The sequence below is a fragment of the Bufo gargarizans genome, chromosome 2, assembly GCF_014858855.1.
Source record: "Bufo gargarizans isolate SCDJY-AF-19 chromosome 2, ASM1485885v1, whole genome shotgun sequence".
Classification (NCBI taxonomy): domain Eukaryota; kingdom Metazoa; phylum Chordata; class Amphibia; order Anura; family Bufonidae; genus Bufo; species Bufo gargarizans.
In genome coordinates, this window is record NC_058081.1 from 484,986,635 (window position 1) to 485,001,460 (window position 14,826).

At 42.4% G+C, this 14,826-nt stretch overlaps 1 pseudogene; it reads right to left on the bottom strand.

Annotated features, from left to right (window-relative positions):
• Positions 1-10,578: 10,578 nt before the first annotated feature.
• Positions 10,579-10,887, bottom strand: LOC122926489 (annotated as a pseudogene).
• Between the last annotated feature and the right edge of the window lie 3,939 nt (positions 10,888-14,826).

Consider the following 14,826-nt stretch of genomic DNA (forward strand, 5'->3'; position numbering starts at 1 on the left):
AAGAGACTTGCAAAATTTGAGAGAGGTTGGAATGCCCAGATGTTTTGTACCTCATGATTTCTTGAAGTACAAGAAAATAGAACTTCACCACTCTTGAGATGCCAGTAGTTATGGTTATGGTAAGTGCTCCTACATCAGAGTGATAGGAGAAGAAAAGATACACTGTTCCCTGGTTATGGGAAAGGCCAGAGTTGCACCCACCAGTATTCAGACAATACCAAGACTTGAACTGACAGCAACTGTTGTTTTAGCATCAGTAAGCAAGAGAGAAGAATTGGAGTTAAAAATAGATTTTTGGACAGACTCACAAGTTGTCCTAGGATACATAAACAACAAAGCTTGAAGATTCCATATCTTTGTCGACAACAGAGTTGAGAAAATGTGTGAAATAACAAATCCAGAACATTGGCATCACATTGGCACAAAGCATAACCCAGCAGATCATGCTTCAAGAGGCCTGAATGTAACAGAATTGAAAAATTCAAAATAGTTCACAGGCCCAGAGTTCCTTTAAGAAAAGGAAACCATGTCCAGTAAAAGGTTCACAGAATTGTCTATGGGTGATCCAGAAGTAAAAGTTGTACAAACATTGAGCACTGCAGCCAAGTGTCAAGATAACATACTTGAAAGACTAGCCAGATGTTCAAAATGGAATACGGTCATATATGTAGTAGCTCGAATTCAATGTTTGGCAAAAGGAATCAGAAAGAAGGAATTGTTGAATGTAGAAGAAAGAATGAAAGCTGAAGAAAGTCATAAGACTCATTCAACAGAGATTCTACAGTGAAGAGTCTTAGTCAAGAACCTAAAAGGCTTCCAAACAACCACCCATTGTGCAAGCTTGATCTTGTTCTGCAGGATGGTATACTGAAGGTGGAAGGGAGACTGGAAAATGCATTGTTACCTAGCAGAGTGAAGCATCCAGCAATTCTACCCAAAAACTCTAATCGTGCAGGTAAGTACTGCCATCACTGTAATGTCAGGTGCTGTGTTGTCTACTAGCATTACAGTGAATGGCTGGCCGGAATGCGTCATTGGTTGCTATATAGCACCCGATCACGTGGGTTCGGCTCATTGCGAGTCAGGGAAAGCTGTGCTTAGGAAGGGACAGATAGTGTAGGGAGATTGTGATTGCGATATATTCAAGTGAATAACGTTTCAAAGACCCAAAAGTCCTTTTAAGGACTATTGTGTGTGGCGGCAGCAATTTAATTGTGCAAAGTAATTTATTTATTTTTTATACTTTGCGAAATAGCTATTCTTTTGCTATATAGAAGGTGTCTGCAGTGACTTGTGACATCTGTTCAGCAATACCTTCTGTGTGTCAGGGGCAGAGAAGAATATTAGTGAAAACATTAATTGCTGTTAATGCAGTGTAATCCATGAATTGAGTGATCTGAGCTTCAACACCTTGTTCCTTAGGCAACCGAGGGAGACAAGGGGAACACACATCAGTTCAAACAAAGGCAGGGCAACACTCTTCAAGGCATGGGACACTTTTATGACACCCCGCCAGCAACCTCACCTTAAAGTGCGGCCTGGATAGCCCCTGACTTCTCAACTCCACCAGAGGAATGCTGAGCATTTATAATGTACTTAAAGGGCTTCTGTCAGCCCACTAAACCGTTTATTTTTTTTTGGTTAATAATAATCCCTACACTGCGAGCTCCCTATACATAAGCTAAATATTCATTTTGGTTCTGTAGATTTTGTTAAAAAGCTATTTTTATAATATGTAAATTACCTTGCTACCAGCAAGTAGGGCGGCTACTTGCTGGTAGCAGCCGCATCCTCCTCTCATAATGACGCCCTCTCCGCTGTGTGATTGACAGGGCCAGGGAACGGGATCGTTCTCTGCTGGCCCTGTTTGAATTCAAAATATCGCGCCTGCGCCGTACCTGTCTTTAATCGGTGCAGGCGCACTGAGAGGCGGCCGCTCTCTCGGCCGCTCCATCCTCAATGCGCCTGCGCCGGGTGTAGATGTGACGTCATCGGCGCAGGCGCATTAAGGATGGAGCGGCCGAGAGAGCGGCCGCCTCTCAGTGCGCCTGCACCGATTAAAGATAGGTACGGCGCAGGCGCGATATTTTGGATTCAAACAGGGCCAGCAGAGAACGATCCCGTTCCCTGGCCCTGTCAATCACACAGCGGAGGGGGCGTCATTATGAGAGGAGGATGCGGATGCTACCAGCAAGTAGCCGCCCTACTTGCTGGTAGCAAGGTAATTTACATATTATAAAAATAGCTTTTTAACAAAATCTACAGAACCAAAATTAATATTTAGCTTATATATAGGGAGCTCGCAGTGTAGGGATTATTATTAACCAAAAAAAAAAAAACGGTTTAGTGGGCTGACAGAAGCCCTTTAATCTACTGTAGTGTATTCCCATACCCCTTTTCCACCACAAAAAAAGAGTACCGTATTTTTCGCCCCATAAGACGCACTTTTCCCCCCAAAAGTGGGGGGAAAATGCCCTTGCGTATTATGGGGCGAATGCTGCCATTTTACATTGCAGTCTGCGATGTTGCAGCATCGCAGACAGCGATGTATGAGCTGGATGGGGGAGGGAGGAGGGGCCGGTGTCATGCAAATGCGGCAGGGCTGGTGCGGTCACTGTACTCCAGCCCCGCCACTCACTAACTTCCTTAATGCCTAAACATTTTATAATAATAGCTTTCACTGAAGTTCCGATCCCCAGCCTCATCTGTACTACTTATTAAATGTCCTGTAGCAGGCAGAGCAGGGCGGGCGGCCATCCGTAACTCACTGACGTCACGTGCCTGTGCCGCCTACTTCATTTATATGGTGCCTATGGTGTTTGTTTGAAGGTGGGATGCCCGGAAAGGGAGATATACATATCTCCCCACAGAAACCAACTGTAGTATGTTTGGACTCTAGTTGTAGCAGGAACCCAGGCAGATCAGTTTGTCCCAGAACCATCTCCCTGTGACCTTCTGGACTGGAGCTATGAACTCTAAATGGTTTTGTGAGTCATTGGCCAGTCCAGCAGAGGGGGGTGGACCCCTCCCAAAGGCCATATATATCTAGTTCAGTATACAGTTCTAAACACAATACTAACAATATGAACATTAAATAACTGTTTTAACTACCTATTTTGGCCTCTTGTTCCCATAAAACTCAGCTCACAGTGGAGTGAATGTCTCTTCAGCTCCTGTCTCTGGTGAATAATGATTCTAGTAGCAGGAGCTGGGGGAATTCCAAGACAGGCTGTGTGTGAGGCTGGCTGTGATTGGTGAAAACTCTTGCTTTGTGAGAAGCTGGCTGTGATTGGTCTAGACTTCTGTCCAGCAACAACAGATTAACACTATACTTTCTGTTGTTTCTGATGTGTCACTGAGCTTACTTTACAATACAAAATGAAACTTAAAGGCATATTATCTTTTTCTGCTTCTGTGAACACAAATGACATCAGATGACATCCAAAACATGATGTCACAGTAAATAACTCTGCTTTTGTCTTTAACACATAAACATAGGATCTGTATTAAGGCTATTAGCAGGTCTAGCTGTATACACATATAAGCTATACTAGCAACCTAGGACAGGTCCTAGATGGCCAGCTACAAAGGTCACCTCCTAGAACAACCCTAATCTAAGTCCTGACTAACTATCAGTATGAACGGACCTTGATGGTAGGAAAGTTCATACACAGGAACCTAGAGCCCTAACACACCCTGTAGGGCACTGGTATAGTGACAGGACTTTAGACGACCTTTTCCTCCACCAGAAGGATGAACAGGAGTCTCCCTCAGGCCTGGATGCAACAGATAGAGGAATACAACAAACAAAATACAATAGGAAAGATGACACTTAACTTCATGTGGAGCAAAGGCAGCGCCAGAAGCTCAACCAAGAACCAACAACCGGCTAGCCGGTTCTAGACATTCTAGACGTTCTTCTCTACCTCTTGTATGATGTTCTTTGTTTTGGTTTCACTTTCTCATCTCCTTTCCTTCTGCCAGGTGTCACTTATTTAGACTAATCGTCTTCCTTTATATTCCCTCCCATACTGCCTCACTTTGCGGTTTATACTACTTCCTGGATGAAGTGTTCACTGCTGGAGGCTGCTTCTGCTGTTTACTCAGATAAGTCCTTTACTTTATTGTGTTTCCTTGCTGGCTTGATTCTAGGTGACCCTGCCTCCGTCCGTATTAAGTGCAGGGAGCCGGTGGTCGTGTCCCCTCACTATTATAGGGTTTTCAGGTGTCACACAGACTTAGGTACGTGGGCATGCAATCGTCTACCATCGAGACCCTTGCATGTGCATAGCAGTCAGGGAGAGCTCTTAGGGTTTTATAGGGCTCACCTATAAGCTCCTTAGTTTGGGATCAAGCCAGTCGCTTGTTTATTCATAAGTTCCAGCTATCTGCAAACTTCACCCGTGACACTGGGCTCTGTCGGGCTTCTGCTATTGCTTCTGAGGATTCTGCTCTACAGCATCCCTTCAGCCCTGGACACAGTCTGTGTTCTGCTGGTTTCATGTTTCACTGCTTTAAGGGCGGAGCGCATCACTCTGTGGGCTGTGTTGGTTAGGTCAGATGACCTCGCTGACGAACCCTGGCTCTCCTGCAGGTATTTCAGTGGCTCAGCCCCCTTCCCAAGATGCCTCAGTGTCAAGGTCCTTGTGTTTGCTAAGTTTCTGATACTCACGTGTGCTCTTGATTTACGCTTCGTTCCTGGACTCTGCTTCTCACCTGTTCTCTGCCTTGCATTGACTCTCCTATTGCCGAACCAGATTGCCTGACCTGTGCCACCTGCCCTGACCCCTTGCTTGTCTGACTATGCCTCTGCTTCATCCTTGATCCTGCACTGTTGCTCCAGGTAACGACCATGCCTGCCTGACTACGCTGTACTGCTGGTACCTACTCAGGTATCTTCTGGTCCGCCCAGACCAGCTGCCTCTGACTTTGGGACTGCTCTGGAGTAACTCCTGGCAACTACCCTAATGGCTCGAGTCTATCCTCACCATCTGAGGCTCTAGTGAAAACCAGGTAGTTGCTTAGACACACCCCTCCAGAGTATAGCCAGTCAGTGGCACACATCCGCTGATACTTGAAACACTCTGCCACTTTCTTATGGGCAAGCTACCACCCTCACCCCTTGATGATAATGAATAAGCCTCCTCTTCACCGGGCTCCCACATGTGATTGGCTACATCATCCACAACTGTCTGCTTGTCACTTATGTCACCCTCACCAGTCTCATGGCCGCATCCCTAACTGCATGCAACACCAGCTCCCATGCGACTGTCATTGTTGCTACTTCCACACTTACATGAGGAAGCAGCGGACCTCTCCTCCAAATCTGGGCTGGACAGTAGCTGCTGACTGTCCTAAATAATATATCCCTCACTGAAAAGCGAAGCAGAGCTGACAGCATACATTACTTGCCTGGCAGAAGGAGCAGCAAAGGAAAGAGGCAGGTTCAGAACAGGTGAGGGCACAGAGCTTGGTCCTGGGCCATGCCAACCCACCAACTCCTGACTGTGGGTGTCTGAGATTAGTTGAGACGATGCTGAAGACTGAGTCAACCATTCCAGGATAGCGAGATTGGTAGTCAAAAACCGCTGGATGACAGTGGCAGCTCTGGCCTGTTGCTGTGGCTGCTGCTACTACCCCTACTTTTTTTGTCCTACTTCTGCCGGCAACAGAAACATTTTTGACACTGCCCGTTCCTATGGAGGGCCCTGGCAACTGTCTGTTGGACATACTGTACCGTAACACCAACTGTATATGTAAAGAACAAGACAGGTTATTCACCCCAATTTGAGAATCAAGGTGTAATAGAATTGCTTATCTATTAAACAAGGTGGACACCCCAATAACAGTAAAATTAGATAGCTTATTCACCCCAATTTGGGAATCAAGGCCTAATGTAATTGTTTATCTATCAAACAAGGTGAACACACCAATAACAGAAACAATAGAAAGCTTATTTACCTCAATTTGAGAATCAAGACATAATAAAATTGTTTATCTATTAAACAAGGTGGACACCCCAATAACAGCAAAATTAGACAGATTATTCACCCCGATTTCAGAATCAAGGCAAAATAGAATAGCATATCTATTAAACAAAGCGAACACCCCAATAGCAGCAGCGCTAAACAGCTTATTCACCCCAATTAGAGAATCAAGGCCTAATTGAATGAATAATCTATTAAACAAGGTGGACACCCCAAAAACAGTAAAATTAGAAAGCTTATTAACCCCAATTTGATAATCAAAGCTTAATAGAATTGCTTATCTATTAAACAAGGTGAACACCCCAATAGCAGTAAAATTAGAAAACGTATTCACCCCAGTTTGAGAATCAAAGTGTTATAGAATTGCTTATCTATTAAAGGATAACTGTCATATTTTCACTCAAAATTCAATGTTCATATATGTTGTTGCTGCTGTGGTGATATAATCCATAATCACTAATTATTGTGTACACACACCGCTTGTTTAATAAGATTCCGTCCATAGCAACGCTTTACAAGAATTATTTCTGACTATCTTCTTAAGATGGCCGCCGATGCCCTTACCCTGAGGCTAAGACCTCCCTCCCTAACTACCCAGAATTCATTAGTCTCATCTTGGTAACGTGCAGCCTCACCCCAACCAATCGACTTTCTCCAGACTTAAACACTCCTCCTGAGTAGTTGATCGCGAATATTCTAATTTATTTTCGGAGCTATCCCGGTCCGACGGGAGCGCACACGCAGCCTTTGGGACTGCCCACTACTACGTCCTCCGTCTTCTGTATATAGAAGATAGGAGACGGAGGACAATTAGCAACACTGTTTTAACAGAACCAATGAAATGCCTGGGGGAGGAAAGAACATGCTGCAATTACTAGATAATTCAATACCTATACAAAAGTATTAACTAGGGAACTAAGGTAAACATAGTCAGACCAATCCAATTATATTTTTTTTTAAATGACAGTTACCCTTTAAACAAGTAGAACAGTAGAACTAGGCAGCTTATTCACCCCAATTTGAAAATCAAGGCGTAATAGAATTGCTTATCTATTAAACAAGGTGGACACCCCAATAACAGTAAAATTAGACAGCTTATTAACCTCAATTTGAGAATCAAGGCCTAATAGAATTGCCTGTATATTAAACAAGGAGGACACTGTTTAATTAGATAGCTCTGTGCCCTATATAGGGATTGATCCAAACTGTGCTGTCTTCTATGGATCCTTTCAGTTTTAGCACTGTCTCTGCAGTCTACCTATGCCCTCCCTACAGTGTGTAAAAACTCTCCCTACTATATCCCTACACTGTCCCTATCCAATATTACACAATAAAAATCTTTTTGTAACACTGTCCCTAGCACTTGTCAACTCTCTACCTATGTTCAGCTCACAGTGAAGTAGTGGAGACCGCACAGGATTGGTTGCTGATTGGCTGTCTGCACGGCATTATAGATAATCCCATATTGCCGGACTTCTTACTTTAACGTTGTAACACGTGTAGCCGCCATTTTAGGAAAAGAAACGATTCATTACTATAAAGCGCAAGGCAATTCGAATTTGTTGCGAAACAAATTTTTCCTAAACTTCAGATTGCATTCCACTTCGGATGCTTCAATTCTCTCAACACTATCTGCTGGCAACCAACTTTAATGTATAGGGCGTTTGTTTGTATTGAACAGTGCGGTGTATGGTTATATAGCAAGTCAATTTAGATACCCATGTCGGCCATGTCGGCCATTTTGCTTTCTTACACTCTGGCGATAAACCGTTGCATTGTGGGTAGTGTTGAGCAAATCGAGATTTAGATCATAGATCTGAAGTCGATTAGCTAAAAATTTTGTTTGAATGCTGTCTTGTGGGACTTCGGTGAATAACTTCAGACTTTGATTTCAGAACTTGAAAACCATTTTAAAACTTGAATCAGAAGTCAGCTTTGGTATAGAGGTACCAGATGGTACCGAAGCAGACTTCGGGTTCCTGTTTTAAAACGGTTTTCAAGTTTAAAAATTGAATACCGAAGTTATTCACCCAAGTCTCGCGATAACAAATATCACCTTACCAGAGGCCATACATTTTAAATCTGTACGGAGACAGGTCTCCATACAGCATTAAAATGAAGTTTTGAGCAAATTGACTTTGGAACTATAATTCAAAGCTCGATTCGCTAAACACTAATTGTGGATGATAGGCAGTCGTATGTATTTTTTTTAGATATACAATAGATGTAAAATGTGTTATTCTTGGAATAACTGTGACTCAAATGCTGAGCCCTGGTCAGTCAGAATCTTTTCTGGTGGTCTGTGGACCTCAATAAACCTCTTTTCTAACACGTCAATAGTGGTTATATCCTGATAAGTCTTTTTCTGGTATCACCATTGCTATAATGATTGTCAGAGCATACACATACTCATTTTGGCTGGGTCCTAATTTAATATAGTCCAATTCAACCAGTTCAAATGCCCTATGACTTTCAATTGGGTGCAGTGGTGCTTTTTGTGTGAGCTGGTCATCCCTACTGATGGCACAGATAGTACATTCACAACACCATTTTTCTATGTTGTCTCGCATTCCTACCCCAAAAAATCTCTGTGATTTGTGACTCTTTTTTTGGCACCCAAAATGGCACAGTTTAATACAGTCAGAAGTTCTATAGTGAGACGTTTGAGCTGACCCTTCATATAAAAAAAGAGTTTCCCCTGTTTTAACAGTTTGAGTACCTCAGGGTCAGCTGTTTCTGAAGTGGTGTAAAGCTCTTTACCAGTTTGTAGCACGGTCCTTAGTTCCTGTAGCACTCTGTTTCCACGTTGTAATTGGGTACAATCCATTCTGGCTGCTTCTGGATGGATGGGATTTTGATGATGAGCCATTTGATTGTTGTCTATATAGGTCACAAATTCAGTAGTGGTCAAGTATTACCTAATTTTCTCTGTAACTGCCCAGACCAAGGTGAACAATTCTACCTTAAAAGAGCTGTAATTACATCCCTCTCAGTAGGCCTAACTGGAGTATGCAATGACTCGTTTGTGTTGGTCCTGCACTTGACCCAACACTGCTCCCAAGCCCTTTTTACATGCGTCAATATACAGTCTAAAAGGTTTAGTATAGTCTGTCTAAGAAGAATAGGTGCTTCAGTAAGTTTACATTTCAGATCATTAAAAGCATTTTCATGAGCATCAGTCCATACAATAGCTGTCTTTTTTTAACCTTTTTTTATTAGGCTGGCCTTTTAACAAGTCCTGCAAAGAGGCGGCAATCTTAGTAAAGCCCCGAATAAATACGCTATAATATCCAGCAAAGTCTACAAATTTCTTCACCTCATAGATATTAGTAGGTGTGGGCCAATTTTTAACTGCAGCCATTTTATTGGGGTCAGGGATAACCAAATTCTCTAGATAGTGTACCTCAGACTGCAATAAGTGGCACTTGGATGGCTTTACCTTGAGACCATGTTTTAAGAGTGCAGCAAATACCTCAGATAGTCAGTATCGTATCGTTGTGGGGTCCAGGGGAGCCGTTGCCCCTCGCACCAAATTATAGGGGGCGCCAGGCAGAAGGCAGTATAATGAGGGTGATGGAAGCCTATGGCTACCATCTGCTCCGTTCTGCATCATAAGCTTCAGGCTAGGCCTGAAGCCTATGAAGCAGGAGATCGCGATTACATCATCGTGACCTCCTGTGGCAGGTCTCGCGAGATGATGCGGTGCAGGAGGGCACGGTGATGTGTATCTGACCGCCTGCGTCGGGATGCCCAAGCAAAGGCTACAAGAGAAGATGAAGAGAAGGGAGTATTTTTTTTATTTTTATGTAAGTACTGTGTTGGCACTATGAAGGTGGGGGAAAGAATGGGGGCCATTATATATTATACAGAGGGGCCATTATATATTATAAAGAGGGGCCATTATATATTATACAGAGGGGCCATTATATATTATACAGAGGGGCCATTATATATTATAATTATACAGGGGGCCATTATATATTATACAGAGGGACCATTATATATAATAATTATACAGGGGGCCATTATATATTATACAGAGGGGCCATTATATACTTTGTATAATAATTTTACAGGGGGACCATTATATATTATACAGAGGGGCCATTATGGCAGTCTTATCTCTGAATGAAGACGTTGAGGAAAGTCTACATCACAGGAGATGCCACTGGATGGATGAGGTATGTGGTGCTGTATTATACTGTATATTTTGCAGTGATGTATGTAATGTCCAAACACATATTTGTTTCACAGTAGGGTTGGGAAGAAAAGTTGTGTCCTTGCCAGGCCCAGGTGAGTATCAGGTTAATAACTACCACCTCCATTATTGTTACAACCAATCATATCCTCTCCTGGGCTCGCTGCAATCAGTAGTAAACTACTGCCAAAGTTGTGAAATGATGAACCATTTCACAACTTTCTTAAGATTTTTAAGCCATTTCTGAACACTGAGGATTATATAATAAGGAAAGTTTTTATAATTTATATAAATGAGTCAGATCTATAAAAACAAAATATATCATACATACAACCAGCGTCGGAGAAACACTTAATCTAAATACATCACAATGTGCATCTGCCTTCCCAAGACTTAGATGGGCTTAATCTTAAAGTGAAGACCAATGAAACTGGAGACCAGACATTTCAGGTCCTGAACCAGTTAATAGAAAACTCTTAGTCTCTTGGGGTCTTTGGACCGGTTTACATTTATAAGAAAGACGATTTTTGAAGTTGTGAAAGAAATGTGCTCTTCGCCGATCACAATATCCAGCTCCAGTCGTCCAACTCTGTCAGGAGGGGGCCAGAGGGCATCATCTTCTTTTGTGACTTCACTGTCATTTATGATGTGTTTCAGCTCCTCCATCACACTTTTGTGCACATAGGACTCCTTCCTGATCATGACGTCATGCAAGTTTACAGGATTTTATTATGTAAAACAAGACTGGAGACAAATAATAGTCTATCTATCTATCTATCTAACAGGAAACACAGCAGCACTGTCAGAATCCCTCCCAGATCATAGGCAATAGGCCAAATGGATAATTAAAAAACAAAATGAGTGATCAAAAAATGATGCAGCTCTCAAAGAGTCTATCTATCTGTCTATCTTTCCATCTATCTTTCTATCTCATAGCTCAATATAAATTTTCTTATATCTAAATATAAAAAGGGAGGTTCCATAGTATGGATAAAAGACTAGCCTTAGCTAGTGGATAGTGCGGTATATGATATCTATTCCCTTGTGCATCAAGACCATGGTTGTTCACCCTTCATCTTTTTATGTTCAGTAGCAGTACACATCATGTGGCACACACTCAGGTCTTTTTACCACACTGGATGTATTGTATATTACAATCAACTCGATTTCTGTAGCTTAAAATGATCATCACAAGATAATCTCTTAATTAGTGACGATAATTCATTTGAGGGTCACAGTCAGTTTGTAACATTTACAGCACAAATCTTGTCATTGTTCAGCACGTTCCTCGCAGCTGCGTTTCTTGAACTATCCACCCAGGACAACGAACCAACATGTTTCCTGAGATCAAATTAATATTCTCTGTCTTAATCCCATAATAATTTTCTAATACCTTTCACTAGTCTGTCACTAGTGGTTGAATCAAAGGTTGGCAGACACTGCTTCAGAGAGGCTTACATAAGAGACAGAAGAAGTGGAGGCATACACAGATCCAAAGAGTAATTTTGTATAACAGACGTAGCAGTAGACCTATAGATTTGGGTAGTGTTGAGCAAAGTGAAGTTTTCGAAGCGGAGTTCAGTCTGAAGTTTAGGAAAACATCTATTTGCAATGAATCTGAATTTACTTGCACTTCGTGGTAACAAATTCGTTTTTCCTAAAATGGCAGCTGCACATGTTACAAAGCGAAACTAAGAAGCCCAGGAATGTGAGATCACCCATATTGTCTAACGAATCCGAAGATAGCCATCCCCTGTGATGTCAAAGCCATATCAAAAACTAATCCTGTGGGGTCTCCACCACTGTCCTGTGAGTCGAGCATAGGCAGAACCAGATAAAACCAGATAGTGACACATTTCCTTTATTTATGATCTGATTTTATTTTCTGATTACAGATTTTTTATTCAGTTTTAATTTTTTAACATGATTATTGGGGCGCCCAATTTGCCTGAGCTGTTCTTAACAGCATTTACAAAGCTTTTTTTTTTTAAAAATCCTTTATGGCAGTCCCATGGGCCATAGACACAATGGTCAGGAGGAGACCTCATTGACTTCTATAGGAGAGTCTTCTAGGCATGCCCTGTGACCTGTGCAGAGGTCATTGTACATATTAAGCCTTAGGGCTCTTTCACACCTGCGTTATTGTCTTCCGGCATAGAGTTCTGTCGTCGGGGCTCTATGCCGGAAGAATCCTGATCAGTTTTATCCTAATGCATTCTGAATGGAGTGAAATCCGTTCAGGATGCATCAGGATGTCTTCAGTTCCGGAACGGAACGTTTTTTGGCCGGTAGAAACTACCGCAGCATGCTGCGCTTTTTGCTCCGGCCAAAAATCCTGAAGACTTGCCGCAAGGCCGGATCCGGAATTAATGCCCATTGAAAGGCATTGATCCGGATCCGGCCTTAAGCTAAACGTCGTTTCGGCGCATTGCCGGATACGACGTTTAGCTTTTTTAGAGTGGTTACTATGGCTGCCGGGACGCTAAAGTCCTGGCAGCCATGGTAAAGTGTAGCGGGGAGCGGGGGAGCAGCATACTTACTGTCCGTGCGGCTCCCGGGGCGCTCCAGAGTGACGTCAGGGCGCCCCAAGCGCATGGATCACGTGATCACATGGCACGTCCGGGAGCCGCATGGATCCGTCTTCAAATGCTTTCAGTACACTTGTGTTTTTCCGGATCCGGCGTGTAATTCCGGAAGTGGAGTGGAGTACACGCCGGATCCGGACAACGCAAGTGTGAAAGAGGCCTTACTCGCTTTCTTCCACAAAGTAAATCATTAATAATTCTCTCAATTCATTTAATAAACTTATCCTTAATCCATATTGAGGGAATTCCTAAGGATATAGATGGCTTGGGGTAATATCACTATCTTTACTAGGGATATTCTGTCTGCTCTGTATAAAGGAAGTCGAAGCCATGCCGTGATATTTTACCTCAATTTACTTATCAATGGAATCAAGTTTAACTGTACAAAATCTTCAACCTTAGGGGATATCATCATACCCAAATATTCAAATGAGGTAGAAATCTTTAACATGTTCAGGGACCCCTCAGTGGAATATTCAGGTCTACAGAGGCATAAGAGTTGTCTTTGACCAATTAATATCAAAGCCCGAGACTGCAGCAAAGGAATTGACTATACGAATAAGTTCAGGAAGTTAGATACTAGTATGGTTTATAAAAAACAGCACATCATCCGCATATAAAAAAATGCGGTCCTCTATTCCTAGTGTTTTATTCCTAGAGAACTCATTCATACCAACTAATGCTCCTTCCTTTAACTTCCTCTCCCTCCTTCCATACTCCTTTCTTAGATTAGAAATGTTACTGATAAAAACTCCCCTCAATTTACTTTACATAAAGGCCTTGAATGCATCGTATACTAGTTGTATTTTCACTGAGTTATAATTACTATCCCAGAAATGGACCATCTCCTGTTTCACCATTTCATGATTATCCATTATGGAAATCCAATGGGGGTTCAGTTTAAATAAAGATATTATCCTATAATTATTTCCCCCCATGGTTAATTCAATAAAAAGAAGTACATGGTCCAATAGAGACCTGGCCTCATATTTCATCCATTTTATATACCTCAGGTAGTTTTTATTTATCAGGGCCCAGGTCTATCCTAGACATAGAGTTTCCAGATTTACTTATACAAGAACAGGCTCTTTTCCCCTTTCCAAGACATCCCCATATATCCACAAAGCCCAATTCCTGACAAAAGCGTGCCAAAGGGGCCCATTGGGAAGGGGCATTGGTATCTCCCCCTGTGGAGATCCCATCTGTTTCTGGATTAATAACACAGTTAAAGTCATCATTAACCAGCGAGGGGCATTCAGGCCACTGATCCATAAAAGCTAATAAGTTAAGTACATATACTGAAAAAGGGGGAGGGATGTAAACAAAGGCCAAAATACATAATTTCCCATAAAGTCTCCCCTGCTTATTGATAGAGAATGCCTCGCAGACAAAATCAACCCCCCTATGGATTAAAACAGTAACTCCTGTGAAGTAACTAGTAAAAGTAGAAAGTCTGCGCAGTCCATCCCCTACCGAACCGCAAAACCGACTTCTCGGTAGCATGAGTCTCAACCAGACAGACAATCGCAGGTAGATGTCCTTGCACTTGATAAAAGACTGTCTTTTGTTCTTATCACCAAGACCTGGAACATTCCAAAAAAAGATTCTAACTGACATAAAATCCGCCAACAGAATCCCGTAGTATAAAACTGCTCAGATTCCCGACCCACCACCCCCCTTCCTAGGAGACACATCGAAACCCATCACACAAACCTTCCCCCCCCCAAACTTCCTGATCCGCCACATCACTGCCGCAGATCTTTTAACTAAGACCACCTCCCCCTCTGTCCCTCTACCACCACCATCACAGAAAAAACAAGACAAAGATATAAGGAAGCTGCATGAATATTGTTCCGGTCAAGTTATTCTATCACTATCCAAAAATTTTATTCCACTGTTGAATATTATTTGTAATAATACCTAATATCCTTTTCTTGCAAGCATTTTTTAGCCGCCAAAAAGCTGCATCTCCTTTCCTGGATCTCTTTTGGAGAAGTCCAGAAAAAAGGACAATTTACTTCCATTATATAGAACAAGGGGACACTCCCTCGTTCTT